The sequence below is a fragment of the Phascolarctos cinereus genome, unplaced genomic scaffold, assembly GCF_003287225.1.
Source record: "Phascolarctos cinereus isolate Bilbo 61053 unplaced genomic scaffold, phaCin_HiC Scaffold_9;HRSCAF=440, whole genome shotgun sequence".
Lineage (NCBI taxonomy): Eukaryota > Metazoa > Chordata > Mammalia > Diprotodontia > Phascolarctidae > Phascolarctos > Phascolarctos cinereus.
In genome coordinates, this window is record NW_027556402.1 from 250,804,781 (window position 1) to 250,818,925 (window position 14,145).

Below are 14,145 nucleotides of genomic sequence, written 5' to 3' on the forward strand. Positions count from 1 at the left end.
TTCTACCTTGAAAATTCTATGACTGTATGACTGTCAGGGCCTACATCTAAGACTCCAGTTTTTGTTGTTTAGTTGTTTTTTAGTTGTGTCCAACTCTTCATGACCCTGTTAGAAGTTTTCGTGGGAAGAATACTGGAATGCTTTGCCATTTTCTTCTCCAGCTCATTTCACAGATAAAGAAACTGAGGCAAACAGGGTTAAATGTCTTGCTTAGGGTCACCCAGCTAGTAAGTGTCTAAGGCCAGACTTAAACTCAGGAAGTTCAAGTCCTGGTGAGCCCTCCACTGAGCCACCTAGTTGCTCACCCTTCCCAGTTACAGCATTCTATGTTTTAAGCACCTCGCCTCAAGAAATTTTTATCTTCTGAATTAAGGTCCCTTCCATATTCTATATTCTAAAGCCATTTTCAGAATAGATAGTTTGTTTTTAGGACCCCTCTCTGTTTTGATTTTCCATTTTCTTTGTTCTAAGGGTCATCCTAGCTCTGACAGTTTATGTTCTAAGGTCCCTTCTAGCTTTAATGGTCTAAAGTCTATGACCACCAAAATGGAAGACAGAGCTTTATAAAGCAAATGGTAAGGAATGCATCCAGGACTTCCAGTGGTCTTATGGCATATAAGTAAAATAATATTTGAATTGCTTGATGGAATGATGCCATCCTTTTCCCAGTGTGCAAGGCAAAAAGAAACTTGGGATGAGGTTATCAGTTGGGAGCATACATAGTACCATCACAGGACCAAGCCTCTTCTCTAAGGCCCAGTGAAGACCAGCTAGTGATATTGGGCATATCCCAAAGTCCCTAATCTATTGTTTGTGTTCTCCTCCTCCTGCTCTGTTTCTCCTCTATCTCTCCTTCGATCTTCCCTAGCTCAGGCACTCAGCACCCTTGCTTGGTTACCCTAGAAAACAGCCTGAGGAAAGGGTCTGTTAGGAGTCTTTGGCATCTTATTGTGATAATCAGGTCCTCGTTCCCTTTCTCGGGAATATTAGCATCTGGAACTCAACCTTCCCCCACAGAGGACAAACTTCATCCTACGATTTGGGGAACCATTGAGTAAGTAAGGGGAGGAATTGGAACAATAGGTGGATGGAAAGGAATCATAGGACTTAGAACCAGAACTTGCCCTAGAGATCAATGATACAATTGCTTCATCTTACCGATGAGAAAATTGATTCAAAGAGTCTAAGTGATGTCTGAAGTCCCACAGAAGTAACTGACAGAGCTAGGATTGGAGAAAACTCCGAATCCAGAGTTCTTCCCACTATACCAAACAGAAGGCCAAGAACCCACCAATTCCGACTCCGCCAAATCTTGGCTGTGTTAAGTTAATTGGAACGTGAGCTTATGGACAACAAACTCGTCACTGTTAGAAATACAATAAGGCTAAATAGAATCATAGACTAGAGGCCATGTAGTTTAATCTGTGTCTGAGCACAGATCTCCTCTATGATATCCTTGAGAATGTTGACAAGATAAGTGAAGTGCTTTGCACTTAAAAGACCATAAGCATATCAGATAGCAACATCATCATCATCACCACCACCACCACCACAACATCATCATCATCATCATCATCATCATCATCATCATCAGTCTGACTAGCACAGAAGAGGGCTATACTATAAACGCCCTCTTTCTAGAAAGTATATTAATATAGTCTAAAAACACATTAGCCTTTTTGACCATCATACTCTATTGATTCATATTGAATCTGTAATATAATAAAAGCCGCAGATCTTTTTTTCAGACAAGTTGCTATCCAGCCATGCTGGTCCTGTGTGCAGCTGATTTTTAGAACTCAAAGTCTGGATTTGTACTTTATTTCTCTTAGACTATAACTTATTGGATTTGACCCCTTGTCAAGACAGGAAGGAGAAAAGCAAGAAGAGAAGAAGAGAAGAAAGTGAATGAAGGAAAGAGGGAGAGAGAGAGACAAAGGAAGGAAAAGGAAGGAAAGAGGGAAGGAAGGAAAGAAGGAAGGAAGGAAGGAAGGAAGGAAGGAAGGAAGGAAGGAAGGAAGGAAGGAAGGAAGGAAGGAAGGAAGGAAGGAGGGAGGGAAGGAAGGAGGGAAGAAGGAAAGAGGGAAGGAAGGAAGGAAGGAAGGAAAGATGGAAGGAAGGAAGAAGGAAGGAAGGAAGGAAGGAAGGAAGGAAGGAAGGAGGGAAGGAAGGAAAGAGGGAAGGAAGGAAGGAAGGAAGGAAAGATGGAAGGAAGGAAGGAAGGAAGGAAGGAAGGAAGGAAGGAAGGAAGGAAGGAAGGAAGGAGGGAGGGAAGGAAGGAGGGAAGGAAGGAAAGAGGGAAGGAAGGAAGGAAGGAAGAAAGATGGAAGGAAGGAAGGAAGGAAGGAAGGAAGGAAGGAAGGAAGGAAGGAAGGAAGGAAAGAAGGAAGGAAGGAAGGAAGGAGGGAGGGAAGGAAGGAGGAAGGAAGGAAAGAGGGAAGGAAGGAAGGAGGAAGGAAGGAAGGAAGGAAGGAAGGAAGGAAGAAGGAAGGAAGGAAGGAAGGAGGGAGGAAGGAAGGAGGGAAGGAAGGAAAGAGGAAGGAAGGAAGGAAGGAAGGAAGGAAGGAAGGAAGGAAGGAAGGAGGGAGGGAAGGAAGGAGGGAAGGAAGGAAAGAGGGAAGGAAGGAAGGAAGGAAGGAAAGATGGAAGGAAGGAAGGAAGGAAGGAAGGAAGGAAGGAAGGAAGGAAGGAAGGAAGGAAGGAGGGAAGGAAGGAAAGAGGAAGGAAGGAAGGAAGGAAGGAAAGATGGAAGGAAGGAAGGAAGGAAGGAAGGAAGGAAGGAAGGAAGGAAGGAAGGAAGGAAGGAAGGAAGGAGGGAGGAAGGAAGGAGGGAAGGAAGGAAAGAGGGAAGGAAGGAAGGAAGGAAGGAAAGATGGAAGGAAGGAAGGAAGGAAGGAAGGAAGGAAGGAAGGAAGGAAGGAAGGAAGGAAGGAAGGAAAGATGGAAGGAAGGGAGGAAGGAAGGAAGGAAGGAAGGAAGGAAGGAAGGAAGGAAGGAAAGATGGAAGGAAGGGAGGGAAGGAAGGAATCAACTGGACTCACCCCCTTATTCTGGGCCAAGAATGTCCTACTATCCTTCCTGACAAAGGAGACAAAGGAGTGGAGATATCAGTGAGATTCCTCAGTTCACATCTTCTGACAGTGACTCAGATGCAGCTACCCAAACATGTGTGTGGTTTCTAGTTGTGTCATTTTCTTATAAATTGCCAACCAATAGATAATAAAATTTCCTCACAAAGACTCGGCTGCTGCTCTCTGGCCAGGCTCTGCCAGAGTTTAATTTTAATGTGACAGGCAGCCAAGGTGTTCCTTAGGGATGTCATAGCCTCTCATACTTGGGCCCCAGACAAAGAACTCCTTAATGCTGTGTGTTCCTGTAAATTAATTGTTCTCAGGAGTGATGGCTACAGGTACCGTGCTGAGAATAGAGGCCCTCTCTTCTGATGCCTCAACCTTTGCATCACCTTGCTCTTCTGCCCTCTACTGTCCCCCCATTCTCCAATAGAGTCAATGAAACATTGTTCACAGGTTCACAGAATTATAGACTTAGAGCTGAAAAAAACCTCAGAGGACATCTAGGCCACCCTTCCCCTCATTTTACAGATGAGGAAACTGAGACCCAAAGAGGTTAAATGACTTACCCAAGGTCTCACAAGTGTGAAGCATCTGAGGTGGGATTCAAACCCAGGTCCTCTACCACTAGATCCAGTGGTCTTTGTACTGTACCACAGTTGCCTCCCAAAACCAATGGAATTCAGCATCTAATTGGGTGAAATATCTGTAATGAACAACAGTGATGTATATGCACTGGGTTTTTTTGTTGTTGTTACAGATCTATAATCTCATCGGTTTAGAGAACTCCCAATGTTGAAACTTCCTAGGTTCTATAACTTCTATTCTTAGAGAATAATTTGGGACACTCAGAGATTAATTGACTTACCTAGAGTCATACAACCAGTATGAGTCAAAGGCAGAACTGAAAACTAGGTCTTCCTGCTTCCAAGGAATACTATCCACCTTGGCTAATGGTAATATAATCCAGTTTAAGTAGGACATGTTGTCCCATCCCATCTAGTTTGAACCATTCAAATTGCTTCAATTGAGAGTTGGATTTGACAGAAGGCCATGGAGAGGTTTGATTATAACAGATCTGGAAGGGACCTTAGAATGTAGAACACAGCATGAGAGACATCCTGTGCAAAGATAAAGAGGAAGGCCATGGAATATGAGCCATGTGAATTGCAAATAGGCTAAAGTCAATGCAAGGCTAACAATGTGCAACAAGTCTAGAAAGGTAGGATAATAGCATCACAGGCACAGAAGTGGAAGGGAGCTCAGAGCTCATCTAATTCAATCTTTTTACTTTATAGATGAGAAAATTGAAGTCCAGGGAACCTAAATTACTTCCCCAAGATCACATAGGAAGTTATTATCAGAGGGGGAGTTTGAACCCAGCTCCTCTAAGCCCAGAGCCAGAGCTCCACTCTACTACAGTGAAGACAGTTGGTGTGGGGCTCTAAATGTCAAACAGGCATGTTCTATTGGAGCAGGGTTTTTTTTTTAATCTGAGCTCTGTGGTTGTCTTTCTAATTGATAATAGTATTTCAACATAATTGGCTTGCTTGGCCAATCCTAGGTATTTTATTTTGTGTATTTATAAACATCATTCTGATAACAGATCCATAGGCTTTACCAGACTGCTAAAGGGGTCTACGATGCAAAAAAAAAAAATGTTAAGAACCCATATCCTAGTGAGAATGGGGGGGGGCACTGGATATTATTTAGCAAGGGAATACATGATCAGACTGTGAATTTAAGGAGATTATTTTGGCAACGATGTGGAAAATGGATTAGAGAGAAAAAAGACTGAAAGGAGGAGAGACCAACTCAGAAGTTATTACAATAGCCCAGGCAAGAGGTGTTGAGGACCTGAATTAGGGTGGTGACCATGAGTACATGGAGTAAAAAGAATCATAGGATTATAAAACTATAGAAAAGCTAGAAGGAACCTCAGAAAAGTTAGAAGTAAACTTAGAAGAGTTAGAAATAACCTTAGAGTCCAATCCCTACATTTTACAGCAGAGGAAACTGAGGCACAATGAAATTAAATGGCTTGTTCAGAGACCTGCAGAAGTAAAATCCCTATATACAGAGTGGATGCTAGGTAGTTAAATTAGCAAGAGGAGAGTGGTAAGGAAGACAAGGTGATAGATCCAATTTCCTTGCTGGGATCTGATACTGTAATACAGTTAAGATGTGATTCTGGCATAATCAACTGTCACTCTAGTGCATGCACTCATCCCAGGAGGGATCAGGGAAGAGATAGAAACTATCTCCCTCCCTGATCCTAGAAAATCAACTAAAGAGTACACATCCTCATGATGCGTCATCAGCAACGTATGTAAGCAACAGCTTCAGGGTAGTGGGAAGAACATCGTCCTTCAGGTCAATAAGAAAGACCTCTTCCTTCTAGTTGCAAATCTACAAGCTCTCATTTTGAAAACTACGAAGTGCAATATGTTTGTAAGTTATCATTATCACCAGCATGAGAATAATCAGAATTTTAGATAAAAAGGGTTTAAGTCTGGGAACAGGAAAGGATTTCTCAGAATATTAATAACAAAAAAAGAGACCAAATCTCATTTTTTAAATGCCTTTTAAAAAGTGAAGAAATCAATTGTGTTTCGTGTTTACATCTCAGTCCTAAAAGGCTTCATGACTCCACTGGTTTAATCTAGTGTTTCTCTTTTTTAATGAAAAAAAATGCTTTGAAGTTTTCTAATGATTCATTTCAGATGGAGGTCTGGCCTGGTAATTCCCAGATATCCTCTACTAGTTGCAAGTGACAAGCAGATGATTTCCAGATGTAGGATTCCCAGAATGTTCCTTAATGAATAGTACTCATTATAACGTTAACCAGATGAAGGGCTAATGATTGCCCAAGATGATTATATACAATAATAATCTGAAATTCAAGGGATTGAGAAAGAGGTAAAGCTATGAAAGTTTCAATTGAAGTTATCTCCCAGAATATCCATTCTTTAGGGAAATAAGAAGTGTACAGACTTACATGTCCTCCTACACCTTCCGATTCCTATTTCAGTCTTTTGGATTTGGAATAAATGAGATATTATGGCCAAAAAGTGGTTCCCTCCCTTCTCCATATCTGCCTACTACCAGAAAAAAAAGGACCAAGGAACTAATTAACTTCTTTGGGCCCATTTTCCTTACCTATAAAATGTGCAGGTTGTATTGGACAATTTCTAAAGTCCATACCCAGTTCTGACATGCTAAGTTCTGCATTCTGTTTCCCCCATGGCTCTGATAGTCTTTTTTTTTTTATCTATCCTCTCTCATTCTGATAATTATTCATTGTAATGTCCTTCCCAGTCTCTGTGTTCTGGGCTTCTATATTAGGGGCAGCTAGGTGGTGCAATTAATAGAGTACTGGCCCTGGAGTCAGGAGAACCTGAGTTCAAATCTGGCCTTAGATACATAACAATTCACTAGCTCTGGATAAGTCACTTAACCCCAACTGCCTCACAAAAAAAAAAAGGAAATTCCTTAGGTCAGCTGGGTGGTGCAGTGGATAGAGCTCTGGTCTTGGAGTCAGGAAGACTTGAGTTAAAAGTCAGCCTCACACACTTGATGCTTAATAGCTGTGTGACCCTGGGCAAGTTACTTAACCCCTATTTCCTCACGAAAAAAAAGTGGTTCTATGTCCTGTTGAAATACATAAACTGGATCACTCTGTGTCGTGTTCAATGATCAGATCTGTTCAAAACATTACTTTATTAGAAAATAGAATCAGAAAAATGTATTCAAACTCTATTGGAAGGACAGTTGTCCAACATAGATCCTTCTTTACAAGCGAGTGCCCCTCATTTGACACAAGAAGTCTGGGTGAGATGCTCTGAATCTTCATAGAAATCTTTAGAAATGACCTCATAAGACTGAACAGTCTTACACTAAGTTTCAACTGAAAATTAGTTAAATAGAAGGGAAAACAAATAGAAATAAGATTTTGTTATGTTCAAGTGTAACAGTCATTTGTATATAGCTTCAAAGACCTGTAAATCAGGATTCAAACGATACTAATTTCATGAGAATAAACTGAATTCTATCCTATGACACCTAAAATGTTAAGTGCTTTCTGGTATTTTATAGTGTATACTGAAGTTTGGGCTATTTTGTTCTGCTTATCAATTTGTAGTTTAGGAATGCAGAGGCAGGGCATGTTTGTGCCTTTCCTTGTAAAACACAATTAGCACAGTAATCCTGTCCTATCCTATCGTGGGCATTCAATAAATGCTTGTTGACCGACTGACTGGTTTTGTCCAAATCATGCTGGCATAATTTGTTATAATATATATATTACATAGTGTAATTATATATTACAATATATAATTAATATATTATATTATATTATATCATATATAATAATGTGTTCAGTAGTATTTTTATACAATCTCCAACTTTTCCCTTGACACTCAATGCTAACTCATTAGAGCCATAGCCAGAGGAAACTCTATCTTTCTATTTTCTTTTTTTATCTTCTTTTCTTTTATTGCCACTTTTGTCTTCCCTTTCTTCTTCTTGTCTTCCTCCCTTTGCAATTCTATCCATTTTTCTTACTTTCCAAAAACTTATTTAATCAGCCTTTACAACAGCTCATTAACTTAGGAGGTTTCAATACTTAGTATTATGTTTTGTTGCTTCATGAATGAGATAACAGACAGGTAGGCTAAAAGGCAAGGCCTCAGTTTCCTTTATCTGTAAAGTGAGGGGGTTGGATTAGATGGCCTACAAGATCCCTCTGAGACTAGATTCAGAACCTTATGACTGATTCCGATCCAACTTAGGGGAAAAAACTAATTCACTCAAAGAATAATTCACCCAAGCTCTACTTTGACAGCCAGGACCACATCAACAGAAGAAGCCCTCCCTGGACTGATATGCCTAACTGAATAGATCTACAAAACTTCCGATGCTAAAGATGGGCCTATGAGTGCATCCCCACTTGGTGGCCAAAGTGATGGGTCTGTTCTGCAAGTGAGCCATTGCTTTATGAAGCAATCTCTTGGAACTTCATCGATCCTAATTGCACATTAATCCTTTTCATGCTCCTTTCCAGCAAGATGGCTCACTTGATGTCCCTTACACATACCCATCCATCTACCTCCCACCTCCATGCTGTTGTACAAGTAATTATATCCTGTTCCTGGAAGATTCTCCTCTTTATTTCCATCTCTTGGAATTCCTAGATCCATATATAGGTCAGATCAAATGATACCTCTTACAAGACGTCTCTCCTGATCCCCTCTAGTTGTTAATGTCTCTTTTCCCCTCATTAATTTGAAAATATTTTGCATTTATTTATTTGCATAATGATGTTTTCCTCCAGTAGAATATAAGCTCCTTTGAGGGCAAGGAATGTTTAATTTTTGCTTTTATAACCCTAGGACCTAGCATGCTGCTCAATAATTGCTTATTGAATTGAAATTTATGATGCTGAAATTTCTCAAAGATTACTCTGTCAAGAATTTCAGCATCCTTAGAATCTCAGTCTATATGCCACTCTATTCTAATTACTGGTCAATGTCTACTTCCCTAATCCTCAAAGTAGTTATGGCAATAGAGGTCCTCAGAGAGTCATTCAAAAACTGGAATCACTTCACCCCTCTCTTCCTGGTCTATCATTCTTGCTATGACCTCTCTTTGCAAACAAAACAGTACTTAGAGGAAATTTTTAAAGAGAAACATCAGATCAATGAATTGGGCATGCAACTAAAAAAAATTAGAAAAGTAACAAATTAAAAATCTTCAACTAAACGTCACAGTGGAAATCCTGAAAAATCAAAGGACAGATTAATAAAATTGAAATTAAGAAAACCATCGAATTAACAAATAAAACTAGGAACTGGTTTTATAAAAAAAAAATAAACCATTGGTTAATTAATTTTTTTAAAAAAAGAATAAAACCAAATTACCAGTATCAAAAATGAAAAAGGTAAATTTAACACCAATGAAGAGGAAATTAAAGCAATTATTAAGAGTTATGTTCCCTTTGTATGCCAGTAAAAGTGACAATTTAAGTGAAATGAGTGAAGAGGAAGAGGAAATGGACCATATGGATTCACAAGTGAATTCTACTGAACATTTAAGGAACAATTAATCCCAATACTATATCAAGGATGTGAAAATGTAGGTAAAGGAGTCTAAAAACTCCTTTTGTGACACAAATATGGCTTTGATACCTAAGCCAGGAAGAGCAAAAACAGAGAAAGAAAACTATAGAACAATTTCCTTAATAAATATCTATGCAAAATTTTAAAATAAAATGCTAGCAAAGAGATTACAGCAATGTATCACAAGGATCATACACTATGACAAGGTGGGACCTATACTAGGAATGCAGGGCTGATTCAATATAAGGAAAACTAGCAGTGTAATTGACCATATCAATAGCAAAACCAAAAGAAATCACATCTCAATAGGTACTGGAAAAGCTTTTGACAAACTACAACACCCATTCCAATTAACAACACTAGGGAACATAGGAATTAAGGAAACATTCCTTAAAATGATAAACAGTATCTATCTAAAACCATCAGCAAGCATTATCTGTAATAAAGATAAGCTAGAAACCTTCCCAGTAAGATTCTGGAGTGAAGGAAGGATGCCCCATTATCACCACTATTATTCAATATTTTGCTAGAAATGCTAGTTATAGCAATAAGAGAAGAAAAAGAAATTGAAAGAATTATAATAGGCAATGAGGAAATAAAACTATCATTCTTTGCATATGATATGGTGGTATACTAGAGAATCCTAGAGAGCCAACTAAAAAACTACTTGAAATAATCAACAAATTTAGTAAAGTTGCAGGATATAAAATAAACCCACATAAATCATCACCATTTTTATATATTACCAACAAAGCCCAGTAGCAAGAAATAGAAAGAGGAATTCCATTTAAAATAATTGTAGACAATATAAACTACTTGGAAGATGACCTGTCAAGATAAACCCAGGAACCAAATGAACACAATTACAAAACACATTTTTTTTTAAAGGCAATTGGGGTTAAGTGACTTGCCCAGGGTCACACAGCTAGTAAGTGTCAAGTGTTTGGTCTGAGGCCAGATTTGAACTCAGGTACTCCTGAGTTCAGGGCCAGTGCTCTATCCACTGCACCACCTAGCTGCCCCTTACAAAACACTTTTCACATAAATAAAGTCAGATCTAAACAATTAGAAAAATATCAATTGTTCATGGGTAGGCTGAGCCAATATAATAAAAATGACAATTCTGCCTAAACTTATTTACTTATTCAATGCCATATCATAAAACTACCAAAAATTACTTAATACAGCTAGAAAAAATAACAACAAAATTCATTTGGAAAAACAAAAGGTCAAGAATATCAAGTAAATTAATGAAAAAAAATGCAAATGAGGATGGCCTAAAAATATCAGACCTCAATCTATATTATAAAGCAGCAATCATCAAAACTTTCCGGTACTGGCTAAGAAATAGAGTGGGGGATCAGTGGGATGGATTAGGTACACAAGACATAGTAGCAAATGACCATAGTAACCCAATGTTTGATAGACCTAAAAACCCAAGTCTCTGGAATAAGAACTCACTATTTGACGAAAATTGCTGGGAAAACTGGAAAATAATATGGCAGAAACTAGGTATAGATGAACATCTTATACCGTGTACCATGACAAGGTCAAAATGAGGACATGACTTAGACAGAAAGGGTGATACCATAAGCAAATTAAAAGAATAAAGAGTAGTCTACCTGTCAGATATATGGAGAAGGGAAGAATTTATGACCAAACAAGAGATAAAGAGCATTATTAAATGGAATAATAAATAATTTATATTATACTATATCACATTACTTTATATTGTGTTACATTGTATTATATTAGTTACGTTGTGTTGTGTTATGTTATATTATATAGGTTTTACAAAAACAAAACCAATGCAACCAAGATCAGAAGGAAAGCAGAAAGCATGGAAGCAATCTTTACAACAAGTGTCTCTGATAAAGGGCTCATTTCTAAAATATGTAGAGAACTGAGTCAAATCTATAATAATGCAAGCTGTTTGCCAATTGATAAATGATCATAGGATATGAACAGGCAGTTTTCAGATAAGAAAACAAAGCTAACTATAGGCATATGAAGAAGTGCTTTAAATCACTTTTGATTAGAGAAATGCAAATTAAAACAACTCTGAGGGACCACCTCAACCATATAAAATTGGCTAATATGACAGAAAAGGAAAAGGATTAATGTTGGAGAGGATGTGGGGAAGTAGAATACTAATGCATGATGGGCGGAGTTGTGAACTGATCCAACCATTCTGAAGAGCAATTTGGAACTATGTCCAAAGGGCAACCAAACTTTACATGCCATTTAATCCAGCAAAACCACTACTAGGTCCATATCCCAAAGAGGTCATAAAAAAGGGGAAAAGACCTACAAGTACAAGAATTTTTATAGCAGTTCTTGTCGTGGTGACAAAAAAAAAAATGGAAATTGAGGCGATGCCCATCAATTTGGAAATGGCTGGACAAGCTGTGGTATAGTAATGTAATGGAATACTATGGCGCAATAAGAAATGATGAGCAGGCAAATTTCAGAAAAACCTGGAAAGACTCATATGAATCAATGCAAAGTGAAATGAGCAGAACCAGGAGAACGTTGTACACAGTAACATCAACATTGTGTGATCAACTATCAATGACTTAGCTCTTCTCAGCAATATAATGATCTAAGACAATTACAAAGGATTCATGATAGAAAATGTTATCCACACCCAGAGAAAGAACTGTTGGACTAAATGCAGATGGAAACGCGCTATTTTCACTTTCTTAATTTTTTTTCATGGGTTTTTCTTTTTGATTAATATGGAAATATGTTTTACATGATTGCACATATATAATCTATATCAAATTGCTTACTATTTAAAAAAAGAGGGAAGGGGAAGGGAGGTAGGAAAATTTGGAACTCAAAATTTTGTAAAAATGAATGCTAAAACTGTCTTTACATATAATTGGAAAAAAAATAAAATGCTATTTTAAAAAAGTAACTCAGGTCTCACCTCAATTTGGGGGGATCTTGAGACTGGGACTTGACCACTGGGACTGAGGTGAATAACCTCCACACTCAGAAGAGTGGCAGGAGATTGAGAATCTTTCACCCCTGAGAGCAATTAACTTGCAAAATCTGCCTTTGAATGGCTGTGTGCTCTGGGTCTCCTAAATAGTCCCCAAAGACAGTGGAACATCTCTAAGGACAAGGTGAACAGCTAACATGCCCCCACAGCTGCTTTAAACTGCCCTCCCACCATGACCCCAGTGGTAGGTTTCTGTAGACAACAGGAAGGAGCCCATAAAAGATTACATCTTGAAAGGAGACCCTCGCCCCTGCTAGTACTTTGAGTAGTGGATAAATAAATCAACCAGAAGACCTATTAAACCTCATTAGGCCTTGGAGGGAGGGAAGGAGCTAAGGACACTTGACTAGCCTATTTATGAACTATAATAAATCAAGACAAATAGCACTCCCCAATCGACCTCACTGAGAAGAATGGGGTAAGTGGAGTCAATCTATGTCTCCTTATGAACCCCCTTGCAGTTTTACCTTTTAACCATTCCACCCCTCTACTGACTTCAAGAGAAGGCCTTACATGTGAGTATCACAATACCTTACAGAGTAATGTCAGATGGTGAAGAATTTCATAGAATCATAGACTTAGAGCTTAAAAATACTTTAGATTTAAGAAGGTACTTGGAAGGAACCTTAAAAAGTAAAACAATACCAGAGCTAGAAGGGACTTTGTAGAATAGAACATAGAATGGTAAATTGGAAGTTGGTCGTGGGACACAGAATGCAGAATTTTACAATTGGAATGAATCTTGGAATATGGAATACACAATTGAAAGGGATCTTAGAACACAGAATGGTGGTCCTCAAGAGGTTTTAGGACAAATAATATAAAATGTTAGAGTTGGAAGGGGCTTTAGAAAATAGACTGTAATAGGGCTCTGGCCTTGCAGTCAGGAGGACCTCAGTTCAAACTCAGCCTCAGACACTTGAAACTTACTAGCTATGTGACCCTGGGCAAGTCACTTAACACCAATTGCCTCACCAAAAAAAAAAAAAAAAAGAAAAGAAAAGAAAAAAAAATTGTAGAAATTTAGAGGTAAAGATCTTTGAACATAGAACAGAAAATATAAGAACTGTAATATAACTTATAGGTTGTCTAGTCTACCCTTCCCCTAACTGTAGAAATTTAGAGGTAAAGATCTTTGAACAAAGAACAGAAAATATGTATCAGAACTGTAATATAACTTACAGGTTGTCTAGTCTACCCCTCCTGTAATTTCATGGAGAAGGACAAAGAGGAGGTTACTCAGACTTTTACTAACTGTATGACCCTGAACAAGTTATTTCATGTCTATCTGCCTCAGTTTCCTAAACTGAAAAATGGAGCTAATATTAGCACCTACTTTTGAAGCTCAAATGAGATACTTGTTAAGTGCTTAGCACAGTACTGGGCACACAGCAAGCATTCAATAAAGACTTGTTTCCTTCCCACCTTCCTTTCTTCTTCATCTCTCAACTCAAATTGCCTTCCCCCAAAACAGCCTGTCCTCTGGCTTCTGTTTCTCTTCTTCCAATTGCTTTTCCAGATGACTTTGGCCTCCTTCTAGTCAGAAAAAATTTAAGGATGGTTGTAGCACTATAATAGGACATTACCTGAATTAACATTGCCAGGAGAGAGGGGGAGTGTAGGGGGAGAAAGGTGCAGGAGGGAGAAGAGAGAGAGAGAGAGAGAGAGAGAGAGAGAGAGAGAGAGAGAGAGAGAGAGAGAGAGAGAGAGAGAGAGAGAGAGAGAGAGAGAGAGAGAGCTTATACAGGAACACCAGAGAATCCTTTTCCCCCAGATCCCTCCACAATCTCTACTTGATGCCTGAAAATTCCACCATCAAGGATCCAGGCTCTAATTCCAGCTAAAATACAGGTATATATGGAAGAAGGGAAAACAGATCTGTTTGGGGGAAGCCTGAGGGCTCCATCCAATAGTCCCAGTTCTATTGTCCAAAGCCTCACAGAATACTCAT